Raw genomic sequence first — 17883 nt, forward strand, 5'->3', positions numbered from 1 at the left:
ACACACACGGCTTCATGTTATCTAACGCTCCCGGGAAGTCAGGTGGCTCATGTTGGCTGTGCTGGCTACCAGACATCAATGGACCCCAATAAAAAGAACATTGTTTTGAGGAATGAAAACAAATGATTTGTGCGCGAGGAATTAACGTTGGTTGGGGACTGAAGTAAGTTCAGAAAATATGTGTTTTATGAGTTACTCCAGCTACGTTATAAGTAGGCTACACAATGGTTTTAACTCATTCACCGCCAATTAGGGATGCAACGATTATTTTTTTTGATCCACGATTATAGTCTGAGAAAAAACCACGATTATCACGGTTTCACGATTATTGTTATGGACGTATAAAAATCACATGAGCATTCTCTAAATAGAGGTTTTATTGTATTTCCCCCACAATCTTAACAGTTGCTGCCTTCCGGAATACTAATGCATGATATGGATTTTTACAGCCGATAGTATAGGCCTACGCTAACCGATAAATATTCTCCTGGCCAATAACCGATACGATAAACATACTATGTTACTTTTTTCACATTTTTGTATTTAAAAAAATAAGTTCTTAACCTGTATTTTATGCACACCTGGGATTAAAAAAAGAAGAAAGGGCAGATGTAGTGAGCAAAGATGGATGATTTAATATTCCATGGCTCTGACCTAATCAAATCTAACTGACATCACTATTGTGAACATAAAACAAACAACATTTCTGATATAGAATATGATTGTATTACTCAATAGTCAATACAAAAAATATTTTATTATTACTTTATAGAAGCGAAAGCCTATAGCTGCTTAGTCTGCAGAAAAAACACAAAAGGCATAGTAACTTAGACTCTTATTGGCATGTTACTGGCAACTAAATGTGCCGTCTGAAATGAATTTTGCATTGGGGTCAGTTCTATTGAAGTGATGATGGGGCAGGCATGGAAAGCCTCACTATAAGCCATCATGTGTCGTTTCACTTTTTACTGGAAAATGCTCCCTCTGGATTAAAGAAAGGACACTCTGTGGTGTTGACTGGTGTTTGTTATGTAAATGTGCGCATTTGTTTTCCTTGTCTCAGTCAGATCATGACTGCCAAGCAGCTAGCTACGTTAGCTTCACGTTATTAGGCCTACATGTAACGTTAGCGGGTTGCTTTTGGAGTTAACACAAACCCTTGATGTTTCTTTCATGTAAAGCATGTTATAAAAAAAAAAAAATACCCCGCTGGGAGCATGAAGTGCTTTAAAATGCGGGGATGTTTGTCACAACGAGCTCCTGAGGCCTAACTATGTACGCTAGGCCATGGCCAGCTACGCTACATTAGCCACAACAGCTAACGTTAACGCTCAAATCCTATGCCTCTCCCACTCTTAACAAATCCCCAGCTTCCTCTTTCCCCACGTAACTAGACTTTCCCCTAATCTCAGAAACCTTGCGGGACATGTATTGCAACATTTATGTTGGGCTGGCATCCATGGCTAGGTTACAGACTAGCTACTACTGGGAGACATGGCAGCTGCCTGTGTTTGGTGCCTCCGCTAAATAGTCCGTGCGGAAACGAAGCGAGAGACAGGTTCCTCTCCTTCCAGCGCCGTCTGCGCCGCATGGGAGTTTAAACTGACGGACTGTTGTGAAACAAAACACTCAGTGTAGCGGAGCCTCTGCGGTTATATAACCGTGACGTTTTAAATCGTGGTTAATAGTCAAACCGGTTAACCCCTGCATCCCTACCGCCAATGACGTCTTTGACGTGTTATCAGAAATAGCCCTCCCCGCCAATGACGTGTTTGACGTGTTTTTGTTTTTATTACTGCAGGGCGTAGTTTAAACACTTCCCCAGCCTGTCACATGGTATCAGGTCCCTAGCATCTAAGACAACACGTGAACAAACACATACCGCAGCTGTTGTTTTGAAATTGAGCAAGAGGAAAAGCAGAAAACGGGTAACGCTTCCTTGTGCAGACAGGAGAAACGCCATTGAAACGCGCCTCGGCGCGCTGCACGAGCTGGAGTCGCCTTCCTCTGTGCCAGCCGGGAGAAAGTAATCAAGAGATGTGTTTGATCATCGGAGGAATGAGGAAATGATCGATCAGTTTGCGAGGGCGGTGAGGACGTGTTGAATAGCCGAGGGGAAAACGGGAACGATCAGATAGCAGGGAGGATATGACAGGGAGACATGGACGAGGATGGGTGCAAAATAAACACAACAGCAAGGCACAAGGCATAAGCGGCAGTCACAGCAGCCCGCTGTCCTTTCTCAAGAGCTATTCAGTTCATGAAATCGCTGGGCTGCGTGCCCTCCAGTGTTGCTCCTGGCCAATCCCAGCGCCACAGGGCGTGGTTATTGCTTATCCTATGTGGGGTTAGAAATCTAAAAGGGGGATCGGGGATCGTGTGTGTGTGTGTGTGTGTGTCTGTCTGTCTGTCTGTCGGTGTGTCTGTCTGTCTGTCTGCACACTCACACAGAGTAAACTGTATTGTTGAATGTAAAAAAAAAGCACTTCATGTGTATATATATATATATATTTTTTTTTTTTTTTGTCATTTGTGTCCTAACGAATCATATTTACATGTCTGATGTCAATACAGTTCAAAATAAAAGAATTGAGAGTGAGTTCTGCCTGAGATTGTGCCCTTTTACAAAAATTGCCTTTTCTCCTGTTTATTTTCTCAGGGAGAACTTTTGGGGGAAAACAGGGTGTATATAAATGGCTATAAGTAGAGTACAGAACATGCTAAAAGCTCACTTTTTTTTCCCTGGTGAACCCAGAGACGTACATCTTCATTTTGAGGTATTGCAAATCACTCTGGTGCTAATAGATAATTTACTGTGGGTCTTGAAAGATGACCAACAATTATGAAAATCTTTGGCCTGTGCTAAATATTGGCAGTCCTAAACTGGCGGTGAATGAGTTAACATGCAGGCTAGCATTAGCTGCTTGCGCTAGTCGGCTGTTTTTCATATTACTATAACTTAACAACCGATAACGATAGCTGGAATAACACAATAATAGACACATATTTTCAGAACTGACCAGGTTGTCCAACTGACAGGAAATGTGTTTTATAACGTTAACTCCCGTCCCGGGTATAAGATGAGATGAGGCCTAGTAGTACACAACCACCATTAGCTCATCGCTAATGGGTTAGCATGACATACAAACAGACGTTTTATTTTTTGTAGGCTATTAAAGCAACAAACATTTTTATATGCATATCTGGGGGAAATGCTTGGTCTGTGGGGATGTTCGTTCTTCACAAGCTCCTCTCTTAGTAACGATATACCAGGCAATAGACCAGGCAGCCTGGCTCACGCACTCACTGGGCTAACTAGCCTTGTACCAAGACGCTGATTACATTACACTGCATTACATTGCAGTGTAATGTAATCAGCGTCTTGGTACAAGGCTATGGGCTAACGTTAGGTTGGGCTGCCCACACACTGTACCGGGGCGGTACAACAACGTAGCCTCACGGTTAGATATGTTAAACCAACATTTGCGCCAAAATAAATGTAATCATAAAATTAATCAAAATGCCACGGAAACATTAGGCTAGCTTAGTCAACACAGCAATCCCCCCAGTGAGGCTGAAGGTGAGTGAGTGGCCTGCCTCCACTTCCGGCCCGGGCTGAGAGCGCTGAGAGCACTCAGCAGCCTGGAGGTCTAAAATCTCCGACAACCAAAATCAGATTTTCGTACAGGCGTCATTTTGATAAACTGATCTCATAGTGGGACTCTTCCTGGTTACTTTTGGCGAGACAAAAAATATTACAACTTAAAGCCCCAATCAGTAAGTTTTCCACTGCGCCCTCTGCATGCATTAGTATCGATAACGATATCGCCGTTCAAAGTCAACAAAACACAGCGCCAGAAGCTCTATGTACATGTTGTGACATCGGGTACTCACCACGTGATGAAATAATAATCCATAGTTCCGTGAAACATCATTTTCGTAGCAAATCCGAATCGAGTTACTTCCTCGTTTTCATGAACACAGCGCTTCCGCTGTACAGCGCATGCGCGCATGGTTTTCTTTTTTCTTTTTTCTTGCTACGGGACGTGACAGACAAACTGCTTAGTCCCAGTGCTGGCCAATGGAGGGCGGTGTGGGATAAATAAAGACAAGGGTCTCCCTATTAAAAGTCAATCTACCATGTCCTGTCACTAAAAAGCAGTTATATTACAGTAAAAAATGTCAAAAATCTTACTGATTGGGGCTTTAAAGTGTAATATTTACAGAGCTAAACTGTATATAAATACACAACGCACTGTGCGCATTCTAGAAACAGCAGCTCTACATAAGAAAGTTCAGAGGGGCGTGGAGCTCTCACAGGTTCTCAATCAAGGGCGCTACTGCGCAGACTCTGGTTCAGTGATCTGGCTGGATTTTGGCTTCAAAAGAACATACAGGGAGGAGATAGGGACACTCCCTCCATTCATATTATATCTCAATGGTTTGGACATAGATAATCTCCCGGAGCTAGCTCATGAAGTTTATAGTGCATGTAAGGCTAGAATTGACTGGGCTAAGCTATCCAGGGCTGATGTGTTATCTTACTATGGGAAAACTGATGACCTTCTGAGTAATGTATATTTACCCTTAGGTGCTGTTATGTGTGCTGATGTCAATTGTAAAAATGAGTCACACCGTAAAGACCTCTGTGCCATGTATGACTGTATTGTGGGAGCTGTGTATGAGGCCAGTAGGCCTTACAATACCAAGCCTAAGGCACACAACATCAAGCCTGGCTGGAATAAGCATGTTGCTGCACTTCATACAGAGGCTAAGGAGGCCTATTCACCTTATTCACCACGCCCACTTTTTCTCTCTTCCGCGTTCAACACAAACGTATTTGTTCTTCCGGTTCAGCGCTAGTTGCCTACTGTGGCTAATATCAGCTGCTACTTAGTTATGTTATATGGCAGTAAAATGCCACTGAATGACCAAATTGATATAACTTTTAACCATTTCGAGTAACACTGTTTCCATACGGATCACCAGCGTTAGGTTGTTGTTTTATAACGTGGCTATTCATAACGTTTTCTATCTCGGATGCGTTATTTCGAATCGCACATAGGTTACGCCTCGTGCAAACTATGTGCGTTTCAGGACGCAACAGCCTCGACTCCACTAACGTCATCTTTAGAGCACAATATTCCTGGAATGCAAGTTTAACTAAACGGTTACATATCCTCTGCATTCTACATAAAATTAAGATATTACGGGTTGTTTTATTTTGTATGTTACATACGTATTGGCCAAGATATGTTACTTTATGGGGGAGTAATTCTGCCAGTTTAGATGCGGAGTGTGCGCAGCCATCTTGCCTGCAGAGTTTTTGGCAAGTCAAAACGGAAATACTATTACAAAATGACGTAATGCGGAAGCGTCCATGTGTGGGCAAAGAATAAGGTGAATAGGGCCTGGGTCTTGGAGGGTAGGCCTAGGCAGGGTCCTGTCTTGGATCACAAAAAAAGCACAAATGCTAAGTTCAAATATGCAGTCCGCTATGTAGGTAAGAATGAACAAGCAATGAGAGCTGACTCTATGGCTGAGAAGTTGCTTGGTAACAATGTCACTGGCTTTTGGAAGGAGGTGAGAGCCCTGAACAGGAGCAATACATTGTTGCCATGCACCATAGAGGGGGTCTCTGGTACAGACAACATAGCTGAGTTGTGGAGGCAACACTACTCTGACCTTTTTAATTGTGTGACAAGCGATCCCTTTAAAACACTAGAAGGGCCGTCAAAGGGGTCACGTGACCCCTGTGAGTTAAAATAAAATATATCTTTGCACTCGATCGAGTTCCAAATCCCTACTTTCTTGACTTTTCCTAAATATGTCTGTTGTACGACCCTGTGTTCATACATTTTCAAAATCAGACCGATATCATGCGCTATCTACGCTTTGATGACAAGAGCACAAGGGCTGCCGGCCTTGTGGAGGACAAATTTTAGCCTAGGTAAACCCAGCCCCCACGTGACCTGCTCTCTCAGTTCCCAGTCACTAGCGTCTAGACTCCGGGCCATTCAAATCGATTTCTGGGGCGATTGAAAGACCCACGCAGACCCGCAGCCAATGAGTGACGGCATGACTGCCAACATCAGTCCTGCCGTGATTGGCCAATCAGAGAGTGCGTCTTTGTCAATGACGTGTAACAGCTGCAGCGGCTTAGCACTACCTAGCCGTTAGCATTTGGCCTCTCTAAAGCATAGCTCCCGAGCTAGCTACTAGCTATATGGCTAGCTATATGGCTATGCAACTACGTTGAGGAAATTCAAGTGAAAAACAGCTGTTAATAAAAATGTTTTTTGTTTGATACTCTATTCTGTTGTATTGTCATGTGAGAATGAAAACAGCTATAGTAATAGTACTTCAAAACAGTGGTTCTCAAAATGTTTCCACATAAGGATCCTTAAACTGAATAATGTGATGCTAGGTCTTTTGATAAAAATAACACCTATATCGAAATCGGATTTTAGCGGATCATACAAGCCGGGGCTTCAGAGCTGATCACTTGGACACATTTTACGGCGAAATTATCTGATAAACTTGTCTGTGCAGCTCTGTGGTGATCAGGTAATGTCTTCATAGCATTGTGATTATGATTTAATGCATTATGGAAGATAAACGCTGATTTAACATAATTAAAATAATTCCCTACCAAACATGTAAACTGACGCTTCTGGGCAGTAGACCATTTGGGCATGGTCTCATGTGTATGGTTTATTTAGCCTACTCAATCTCTCCTGAGATTATAACGTTAACCTGTTAGGACGCTGTGAGCTTGTGTATATAAGTCCAGAGAACTTGATGCAAACAAAGTGACAAAATATCCTGGCATCGGGTACACGAAAATTAACGTTATTAAATGCTGTAACGTTAACTGTAATTCTCATGTGTATTTTAGCCTACTCAATCTCTCAGCCCATTTTGATGCTGAACCAAATGACCAGTCCGGCTGCAATGATTGATTTGTGAGGCAGCATATGCCAATGGAAGGCTGGGTAGCATTAGCTAACGTCATCCAGGCTACAGTAACATTAGGCTATTATAGTTATGAAACGCTGATTCAAACGTTACAATAATAAGACACAATAGGAGCCAGTTACCCTACTGTAGCTAGAGAGTAATTTCAGACCACCAGATATCACCATATTTATGTTATTAAATGCTGTAACGTTAACGGTAATTCTCATGTGTATGGTTTATTTATAAGCATTCATTGATTGAAGCAGAGTGCTGGTCGGTTAAGTTTCTCTATAGTCATGTCCTCTGCTCCAATCTTCGGTTGGTAGTTTCTTCTGTCTCTCGTCCAGCAGCTGCAGATGTCATCATTATCCACGTTATTGATGATTATTTATAAAAAAATCTCATTGTGTAAATATTTTGTGAACGCACCAATAGTTAGAGAAGGAAACCTCTCTGCATTTTATTTTGTTTTTTAATAAAAGTAGGCTACTTGTGATATCTCACGTGGCTTTGATTCATCATTGCAAATTCAGCCCAATTTGTAGAAAATGCAGATGTGAACAGCTAGGTTTAATGACAAATATGGAATATCACCCAAGGAAATACCACGGTTTAATGCCAACAGATAAACCATACAGATTTGTTGTAATTGTCAACACAAATAAGGGAGCAGACATGGTTTTCAAGTATAACACAATGTACAACTTTTATTCAAAGACAGGATTGAAAAATATAGGTCACTTGTATTCACTTCAGACAAGACACTACGTTAAAGTCTGAAATTTACCTAGATTTGCTATAAGAATTGACATTTCAGCTTGTCACCTGATGTCATTATTAATGGACAGTACAGTAGTAAAGATTTTGAATTTTTTGATTAATCAATCCAAGTCAGAAACAACATGTGCTGTGAGCCTTTTAGAATTCAAAAACCTTAACAATTAACTAGCCTGCACTAACTACTGCACAGTAACGTGTACAAATATTTAATGCAACAGTCTCGTTCTGGAGCGAACCCCTCAGCTGAATTCACGTTGGAATATGATATTAAGGCTTGATAGATTTGATTGTACTCATACAGCAGTGTGGAGCTTAACATCTAGCTAGGTTGCATCTGGAATATGATCTGGATTATGTATAATATACATTATAACACTACGCTCACTATGTCATGACATTCACGTTAACGCTATAGCCTCCAAAAATCTACTGTAGCTAGCTAGCGTTAAATAGGTTTATCTGTAACCACGCTGAAATGTGAGGGCATTAACGTTAATATTTCAATTAGGTCAAACACACCTTACCGTTATGACTGCGGCCGTTTTTGATTAACATTAGCGTTAAGTCCATGAACAAATCTAGCATTTCGGTATATTCAGTGTGTGTGTGTGAAAAGGATGTTAGCATGCTAGCATTATTAGCACAGAATGTATACAGTCCATGGTACAACGTTAGGCCTTCAAGTCCTGAGGCGAACAGCGCCGGAGGATCCAGCATAACAAGCACGCCTGTTTCCTCATCAGGTTGGCAGCAGCTGACCAGTTGCCCTTCTCCACAATACCTGCGGCTGATGTGGGGCATGGCACTCTGGTCTGTTTGGATTGGAAGGGTATTGAATTAATACCTGAAAGAATAAACAGAGGACGTCAGTACAGTAGACACATGTAACAGTATAGATCCCCGTTAACATTTTACGGCGAAATTATCTGATAAACTGGCTGCGCATAACATTACTTATTTGCGGGAGTGCACGGGGGAAGTGTAGATTAACACTTTGAGTGCCACGGCCCTTGGGCAAAAGGTGCTGTACTGTGCCACATAGGCCGCAATGCATTTTAAAACAGTCATATAATTTCTTTAATAATTACTATGTAAACACTGAACACGCACAAATAACGATGAGACTCTCTTCTATCACCTGCAAAAAAAAGTTTATTGATCCCATTTTCCGTTCTTTAGTTATGAGCCGGAGAAGATAGCTTGATTAGACCAAAAACAGCCATTTTTTTCTAGAAACCTGAGATATTCAGCCTTTTGTGAAAGGAAGCATTTCAAGCACATCATTGACTCATTGCTAATATTTTCTGATGTAATGACACCTCAAAAATAATTTCCTTCAATAAAAGAGTGAAAACAAAGGAATTTTGTTTGGCCAAATAATACTTTTTAGCTGCAACCAGCAGCGCTGGCCCCTGCGTGCGCAGACCCTACACCTTCATGCTGGTCTTGATTTACTGCTGGTGGGCATCAGATAGCCTATTCTAGCTTGTTTGCTCTCTGTGCATCGAGCCTGCTGCAGTGCCTGGGTCTGTTGTATGCTGTAGTGTCCTGCGTGCCCCACCTCCCCCCCTCCTCCTCCCCCCCCCCCCCCCCCCCCCCCCCCCGTTGTGGGAGGAGTGTCTCTCTGCTCTGCTGTGAGTGCGTTTGCTCTGCGTGTGCTCAGCACTGAAAAGTCCGCTACATCCAGCTTTTTTACAGCCGCGTTCCAGTTGAGAATAATAACAACTCCACGGCTGATAATGCGAATGGGCTGTTGCAGCGGACACGGAGGTGCTCAATTGTGACAGCAGATTGGCTGCTGCAGGGGCACAGCTAACGTTATGCTTCAATGAAGCAGCTGCATACGGACGGATGCGATGCGATTTCCTTTTCCCCAACGACTTCTTCTGTGTGTTTAACTCCACTTTCTCTCATCTGGAGTGCGCTGTCGCCACCTAAGGGTTCTGTAAAATAGGTTAGACACATTCAATATCTCTCATATTGTAAGAGGCGATGTAAGAGGCATAGATCGACACCACCCCCCCGTCAAAAAAACAATTTCGAGTTATTGACGCCATTTGGCGTCGCTGGCAGCCTACGGTAAATTTCTAATGACGCCATATGGCGTCGCTGGCACTCGATGTGTTAATCGTGCAGCACTAGTACATTAGGTTACAAGTACATACCTCAGTCAGACTCTGGCAAATCCAAATGACTAATAATATAAAACATATTAGTTACTGTATGTTACACGTGGCTAACGTTAGCTAGCTTCTGACATGTTTTTCTAGAATTCATTAGATCGTTAAATGCTCCCATAATCTAGCTAACGTTACCTCGCTAACCCACTACAGCCGATGAGGAAAAGTCGGGTCTGAGCGGACGGGCAGCGACCATACAAAGGACAGCTTGTACAAGCTGGGGCTTCTCCTCACCTGGACACATTTTACGGCGAAATTATCTGATAAACTGGCTGCGCATAACATTACTTATTCGCGGGAGTGCACGGGGGAAGTGTAGATTAATCGTGCAGCACTAGTACATTAGGTTACAAGTACATACCTCAGTCAGACTCTGGCAAATCCGACATGATTTGCTATCCTGTTGGTGTAGTTTCACACCAACCCTCTCCAGGCGTAGAAATACCCCCTTCTCGAGTGGTTTGCAGCTGCCCAACTTGCCTTTAGAACGAAGGTTTCTCTTACACAACCTGCAAAAATCGTTCACATTGCTAGTAGCCATCGCGCTCCGGTTGTGGTTGCTAGCAGTAGCCTAGTGAGTTAGCTCGGTGAGTTAGCTAGGTGGAGTTAGCTCGAGCGCTAACAGCAAAGGTCGCAGAGTGATGACGCCATCTGTTGCACTGCGCATGTGCTCTGTGCACCAAGCTGATTGGATGACGGTTGACTGGTGGAGTGGTCTATCGAGGGGGGCCCAACACTCCCTAGAAATCGGTTTGAATGGCTCGATCTCCAGACTATAGTGACTGAGAACAGGTCTGAGAGCAGGTCACGTGGGGGATGGGTTTACCCAGGCTAGACAAATTTGCCATGATAGCAGAGACACCTCCCCTCTCCCCGGCCAGTACATTTAGCATTTGAATAGAATTCATTTCGCATTTGAATAGAATTGACAGGGAGACTCCACACAAGAGGTGCAAATGCACAGCCTCTCATTCAAATGACTAGGGGTCAGTCGACCCCTCTTCTGGCCCTTGTGGTAGGTAAAAATGTCCCGGCTTTGCTAGTGTTAAGGTGGGAAACATTGCCCATGACGAGGCAGTGTCTATTAAAACTGTTGAGGTCTATCAAGCTATTGCACAGTTGGCTGACAATAAAGCAAGTGGCTTAGATGACATCACTGCAGAGCACCTTAACTCATTCTCTGCCAAAGACGTACTCGGACGTACTTTTTACAATGGCGTTCTGTGCCAAAGACGTACTCGGACGTACTTTCATGTTTTGCTTGTTTACATTAGATCAGACCCTTTCCCAGCCTGTGACATTGTTTCAAGTCAAACTGATAAAAGGAACCCGCTAAATCACGTTTAGTATTTATAGTATAGTCACCCATTTAGCTCATTGAGTGCCAATGACAGCCTGAAAAAGCCCCGTGATCAAAGAGAAAACCGCTCATGCTGCAGCCCAGAGCCATGTAGATTGTTCTGGCTGCAACTGCCGGTGCCTGCGAACACAGTCAATCCGCGCACACAACTGAGCCCTTCTGCCTCTGTCTGTCTGTCAGCATAGTTTCTCCACACGATTAGCCACTAGAAAAGCAGCAGCCGACACTGAAAAGCCAAACCTTTCCCTGCAGTCCGCGTGTGGCTTTTCCATGTTGCGCTGCCTGGGAGGCGGCGCACAAACAGCACTCCGAAAATAGATGCTGGGTGCGTGAGGCTGTGTGTTACTAGTGTGGGGAGGAGTTTTCAGCTGAGGGGGGGAGAGGGGGGTGGGGCACGCAGGGCAGGACACAACTACACCACGTCACTACATCAGAAAATATTAGCTAGAGTCAGTGAATGTGCTTGAAATGCTTCATTTCACAAAAGGCTGAATATCTCAGCTTATAATTTGAAATGCCTGAAAACGCTGAAAACAACCTATCTTCTCCGGCTCATAACTAAAGAACGGAAAATGGTATCAATAAACTTTTTTTTGCTGATGATACAATAGAGTCTCCTTGTTCTTTGTGCGTGTTCGGTGTTTACATAGTAATATCACACAATATTCTGTGGGCCTCGAGAAATCACTGAAAACGCTCTGAAACTCTGGCACTGGGAGCGTCGTTCTCCAAAAGTGGCTGGCACTCAATGAGTTAAGCTAGCAAGCCCTAGGGTCGCAGCTCTGCTTGCCATTTGCTTTACTGGTTTCATGAGCCATGGTGTGTTGCCTCAGTCTATGTTGTCTGTTACTCTTGTGCCGGTCATAAAAGACAAAGCAGGTAAGGTAGGAAGCATAGATAATTACAGGCCGATTGCTCTGGCTAGTGTGTTATCCAAAGTACTGGAAAGGATTTTATTAGATCATTTAAGCCTTTTTATTTCCACAACAGACAATCAGTTTGGTTTTATAGCAAAGCATAGTACTGATTTGTGTATATATGCTTTGAAAGAAATTGTTGAGACCTATAGAAGGCAGAATTCTTCTGTACTAATTGGTTTTATTGATGCCTCTAAGGCGTTTGACCGGGTCAATCACCATAAACTGTTTTTAAAACTGAGTCAAAGAGGTGTGCCTGGCAGCATAACCCGTCTTCTGGCATACTGGTATGCCAACCAGAATATGCAGGTCAGATGGGGCAATAGAGTATCCACCCCCTTTGGTGTTGGTAATGGGGTGAGGCAGGGGGCAATCTATACATGGTCTGGATGATTTATCTGACCAGCTAAATCACTGTAGGACTGGTTGTATGATTGGTAATACCTTAGTCAACCACCTTATGTATGCGGACGATTTGGCCATCGTCTCCCTAGCAGTGCTGGGTTTCAACTATTGAATATCTGCTCCATCTATGGTGTCAAATTCGATGTAAAGTACAATGCCAAAAAAAGTGTGGTTATGATCTGTAGAACTAAAGGGGACAGGGATCTCACTTTTCCTGCTTTTTATTTGTCTGATAATGTTTTATCTGTCTGTGTTAAAACTAAATATCTGGGTCATTTTATGACAGACCAAATGTCTGATGATGACGACATGTACAGACAGCGCCGTATGTTATATGCCCAGGCTAACATGTTGGTTAGGAAATTCCACTTTTGTTGAGGTAAAGATAAGTCTCTTTAGGGCCTACTGTACCCCTTTGTACACTGCTCCCCTGTGGGTTAAGTATAAAAAAGCTAGCCTCCACAAACTTCAGGTTGCATACAATGACTGTATGAGGATTTTGCTGAGAAAACCCAGGTGGACTAGTGCAAGTGAACTGTTCTGCCATGCAGGTGTCAGCACTTTTCAGGCACTTTTAAGAACCTTGATGTACAAATTTATTGGGCGTCTAAATGTCTCTCAGAACTCGAATATCATGCTACTAACCAACCCTGGTATTAGTTCTGTCAGATACCAATCACATATGTGGAAGTTTTGGTATAAGTGCCTTTTATAGATATACTGTGTATTTGTGTGTTCTCTGAATTGTTGTCTGTTGTTATATCTGGACACTGTGTCTGCAAATAAAGTTGATGATGATGATGATTGGAGATTTTCAACACTCGTCTCCGACGATGCAAGGAGTAGGCAATATAGTATACAATATAATGTAGTAGGCTCAGGATTCCCTGTCTCATTTCCGTGTGACAGTCCATATGTCTGGCATAATTCACGCATGCTATACTGGTGTTAATTACAGTATGCATTTATGTTTCACTGTGAGAAAATGTATCCTACTTGTGGCGTGAAGAGAGTGAAGTGTCAATAAATAGCTTGTTTGCTTGTCTCATGGTCAAAGCGAGAGTTGGCAGACCTGTCAAGTTGTAGCTATTCATCACTTTTCCGCATGTCACACAGCCTGTTCAATTAAATGTGTCGCCGCATGTAAACACCGGATGATATTAAATCACATCATCCCATTTAAATCTTCAATCCAATTGATTTCAATCAGATTGAGGAAAAAGTGTGTATGTAAACGCAGCTGGTGTGCCAGTGCCTGCACCTGTGTGTACCTAGTAGCCTACTTTTAACTCCAGTCAAACTTGTGTGTATCTAGTACTTTTAACTCCAGTCAAACCTGTGTGTACCTAGTACTTTTAACTCCAGTCAAACCTGTGTGTACCTAGTACTTTTAACTCCAGTCAAACCTGTGTGTACCTAGTACTTTTAACACATTCACTGCCAGCCATTTTATTTTTACTGTAGGTAGCTTCTGCCAAGCCGTTTTTTGAGGATTCTGGCTCATTTTACAAGAGCCGAGGATAATTTTCTGCTTGGACTTTGTGAACACGAAGTTCACAAAAGTACTAATAGAATGTGTGCTTTCTCTGTCTAAAAGAGTTAGTTTGTAGAGTTAGTAGTTATGTAGATATTAGCCGTTGAGTACAGCATGGTTTCAGCGTCTGAGACAGGAAGCTGAGATAATCGCAGTTTTGTGAAATTCAATCAAACAGGCAGAACAGTCACTTTAACCATTTATTTTTGGCATCAGTGAGAGATCAGACATCTGAACAATATAGTTCTGAACACCCTCTCTTTCAAACTCCTCCCTCCGTGGGCGTGTCTGGTGGCGTTTGTCACAAGCCAGTTTCTCCTGCCTGTCTGAGCAGTGAGCAGCCTCCCTCTCTGGCGGCCCCTCGTCGGCGAGTGTGGCGAGTGTGGACTGTGGATGGGACTCAATCGTTTCTTGGATTTTCGGTTGAGAGCTTTGATGAAGCTTTGTGCGATTCTAGGCTTTATGCTGCCCACCCAGTCTATTTTTGGAACCCCCCACCGTTGTCCGCCCGTGTGCAGCAGCGTGAAAGCGTTTTCGCCTACAGTATGAGAATGAGGCTCGTTCGTTTCTGGGTTTTCGGAATGCGTGCGATTCTGGCCTTTCTGCGGGTGTTTCAAAGTGTGTTTCACCCATAATCTATTATGCAAATTTGCAATCCCCCACGCCAGCACCGCTCTCCGCTCTCGGTATGCTGCTGCTGGCGCGGCCGCTCTCGGGCGAGTCTGGTGACTGATGACTGTAAAATCGCCAAGCCATTTCCTTGAGAATGGCTTTCTCCCGCGGCTGTATTTGGTTGGCTTTCTCTCTGTCGGGAGAGCACTGTCGCCACTTAGTTGGTCGGTAAAATAGATTATACACATTCAATACTTCCAATATTTTTATAGGAGACGTGGGGGGCATTGATCCACGTAGCAATTTTTTTTTTTCACGAGTCAACTCGTCATTGGCAGTGAACGTGTTAACTCCAATCAAACCTGTGTGTACCTAGTACTTTTAACTCCAGTCAAACCTGTGTGTACCTAGTACTTTTAACTCCAGTCAAACCTGTGTGTACCTAGTACTTTTAACTCCAGTCAAACCTGTGTGTACCTAGTACTTTTAACTCCAGTCAAACCTGTGTGTATCTAGTACTTTTAACTCCAGTCAAACCTGTGTGTATCTAGTACTTTTAACTCCAGTCAAACCTGTGTGTATCTAGTACTTTTAACTCCAGTCAAACCTGTGTGTACCTAGTACTTTTAACTCCAGTCAAACCTGTGTGTACCTAGTACTTTTAACTCCAGTCAAACCTGTGTGTACCTAGTACTTTTAACTCCAGTCAAACCTGTGTGTACCTAGTACTTTTAACTCCAGTCAAACCTGTGTGTATCTAGTACTTTTAACTCCAGTCAAACCTGTGTGTATCTAGTACTTTTAACTCCAGTCAAACCTGTGTGTGCTGGCAGATCAGATCTGTTAGTGTCCCGTTAAACTTTTGCATCGGAGGCGGAGCTATGTGGCTACTTTTATTATTTTGATAAACAGAGCAGTGATACATAATCTAGCTGTATCCAGATTTCCAATTTCCCAGTTTTCTTTTGCACTGATACTTGTCAAATGATGTAATGTAACTGCATAACTCAAAATAACTTTTGATCATATATTCCAATGATCTACCGTAACTTTGATATTTTTGAATATTCAAGAATTGTGTGTTACAGTATTGTTATTTCACACTTTCACTTTTGGTGTCCGTGTCTAGATATGTCTGCTGCCACCAGTCTCCTCTCTGAAGAGCAGCTTCAATGCTCCATCTGTCTGGATGTATTCACTGATCCAGTCGCAATACCATGTGGACACAACTTCTGCAAAAACTGTATCACACACCACTGGGCTACTAGTACCCAGTGCCTGTGTCCCATATGTAACCACCAATTTAATGGAAGACCTGAGCTTCATGTCAACACTTTCATATCTGGGTTGGCTGTTCAGGTCAGAAAGTCAGCTCAGATGAATGCCAGCAGCTGTGCCAAACCAGGAGAAGTTCCCTGTGACGTCTGCATTGGGACCAAACGGAAGGCACAGAAGTCCTGTGTGAAGTGTCTGACCTCCTACTGTGAGACTCACCTGGAGCCTCACCAGAGAATCAAAGGCTTCAAAAGACACAAGCTGATGCATCCTGTGGAGAACCTGGAAGGCAGGAGATGTGAAGAGCATGATAAATCACTGAAGCGGTTCTGCAAGACTGACCAGATATGTGTATGTCAGGTCTGCACTGAGTCAGACCACAAGTCGCATCAATGTGTCCCTCTGAAGGAAGGATATGAAGGAAAGAAGGCTGAGCTGGGGAAGACGGAGGCTGAAATTCAGCAGATGATCCGGGAGAGACGGCTGAATATTCCGAACATCAAACACTCAGTAAAGCTCAGCAAGGAAGCTGCTGACAGCATGATAGCACACAGTGTGCAGGTCTTCACTGGTCTGATACAGTCTGCGCAGAGAGGCCAGGCTGAGCTCATTAAGACGATTGAGGAGAAGCAGAAAACAACAGAGAAGCAGGCTGAACGCTTAATTAAAGAGCTGGAACAGGAAATATCTGAGCTGATGAAGAGAAGCGCTGAGGTGAAGAAGCTCTTACTCATTGAAGACCACCTCCACCTCCTCCAAAGCTTCCCATCCCTGAAGACGCCTCCCCACACCAAGGACTGGACAGAGGTCAGTGTCCACTCATCATGTGATGAGACTGTGAGGAGAGCTGTGGCTCAGCTGGAGGAGACTGTGAGGAGAGCTGTGGCTCAGCTGGAGGAGACTCTCAGGAAAGAGATGCAGAAGCTGCTTGAGGCTGAGCTGAAAAGGGTCCAGCAGTATGCCGTGGATGTGACTCTAGATCCTGATACAGCAAATCCCTTTCTCATCCTGTCTGATGATGGGAAACAAGTAAATTGTGCTGATGTAAAGGAGAATCTCCCAGACAACCCAGAGAGATTTTCTTATCCCAGCGTCTTAGGAAAGCAGAGCTTCTCTTCAGGAAGGTTTTACTATGAGGTTCAGGTTAAAGTGAAGACTAGGTGGACTTTAGGAGTGGCCAAAGAGTCGATCAACAGGAAGGGAAAAGTCATACTGGAGCCAGAGAATGGCTTCTGGACTATAGAGTTGAGGGATGGAAATGAGTACATAGCTGCTGATGTCTTAATCTCTCTGAAGACACAGCCTCAGAAGGTGGGGGTGTTTGTGGATTATGAGGAGGGTCTGGTCTCCTTCTATGACGTAGATGCTGCAGCTCTGATCTATTCCTTTACTGGCTGCACCTTCACTGAGAAACTCTACCCATACTGCAGTCCCGGTCGTAATGCTGGTGGTGAAAACCCCGCTCCTCTACTCATCTCTCCTGTCAATCACACAGATTAGACCAGTCAGTCATTCATTCAGGATTTACTGTCATTTAACCCATTGATACCTGATGCAGCATCTGTGTGTGTATCCCTTTAAGACCGTGGACGCGGTTCGCGGTCTTAAAGGGATACACACACAAATGAGGGATATACACGCAAATGCTGCATCAGGTATCAATGGGTTAAGACAGGGGTGGCCAAACTACGGCCCGCGGGCCAACTGCGGCCCGCTGCCCGTTTTTAAGTGGCCCGCCATGAATTTACAAAAAAAAAAAAAAAAAATTTGCTAAAAACGTTTTTCCGTTTTTCTGTTTCAAAGTTTAAAACGGAAAACGAAAACGGGGGAAAAAACATTTTGTTTTTTCAATTTAAAACC

Source organism: Poromitra crassiceps (genome assembly GCF_964638095.1).
Source record: "Poromitra crassiceps genome assembly, contig: HAP1_SCAFFOLD_222, whole genome shotgun sequence".
NCBI lineage: Eukaryota > Metazoa > Chordata > Actinopteri > Beryciformes > Melamphaidae > Poromitra > Poromitra crassiceps.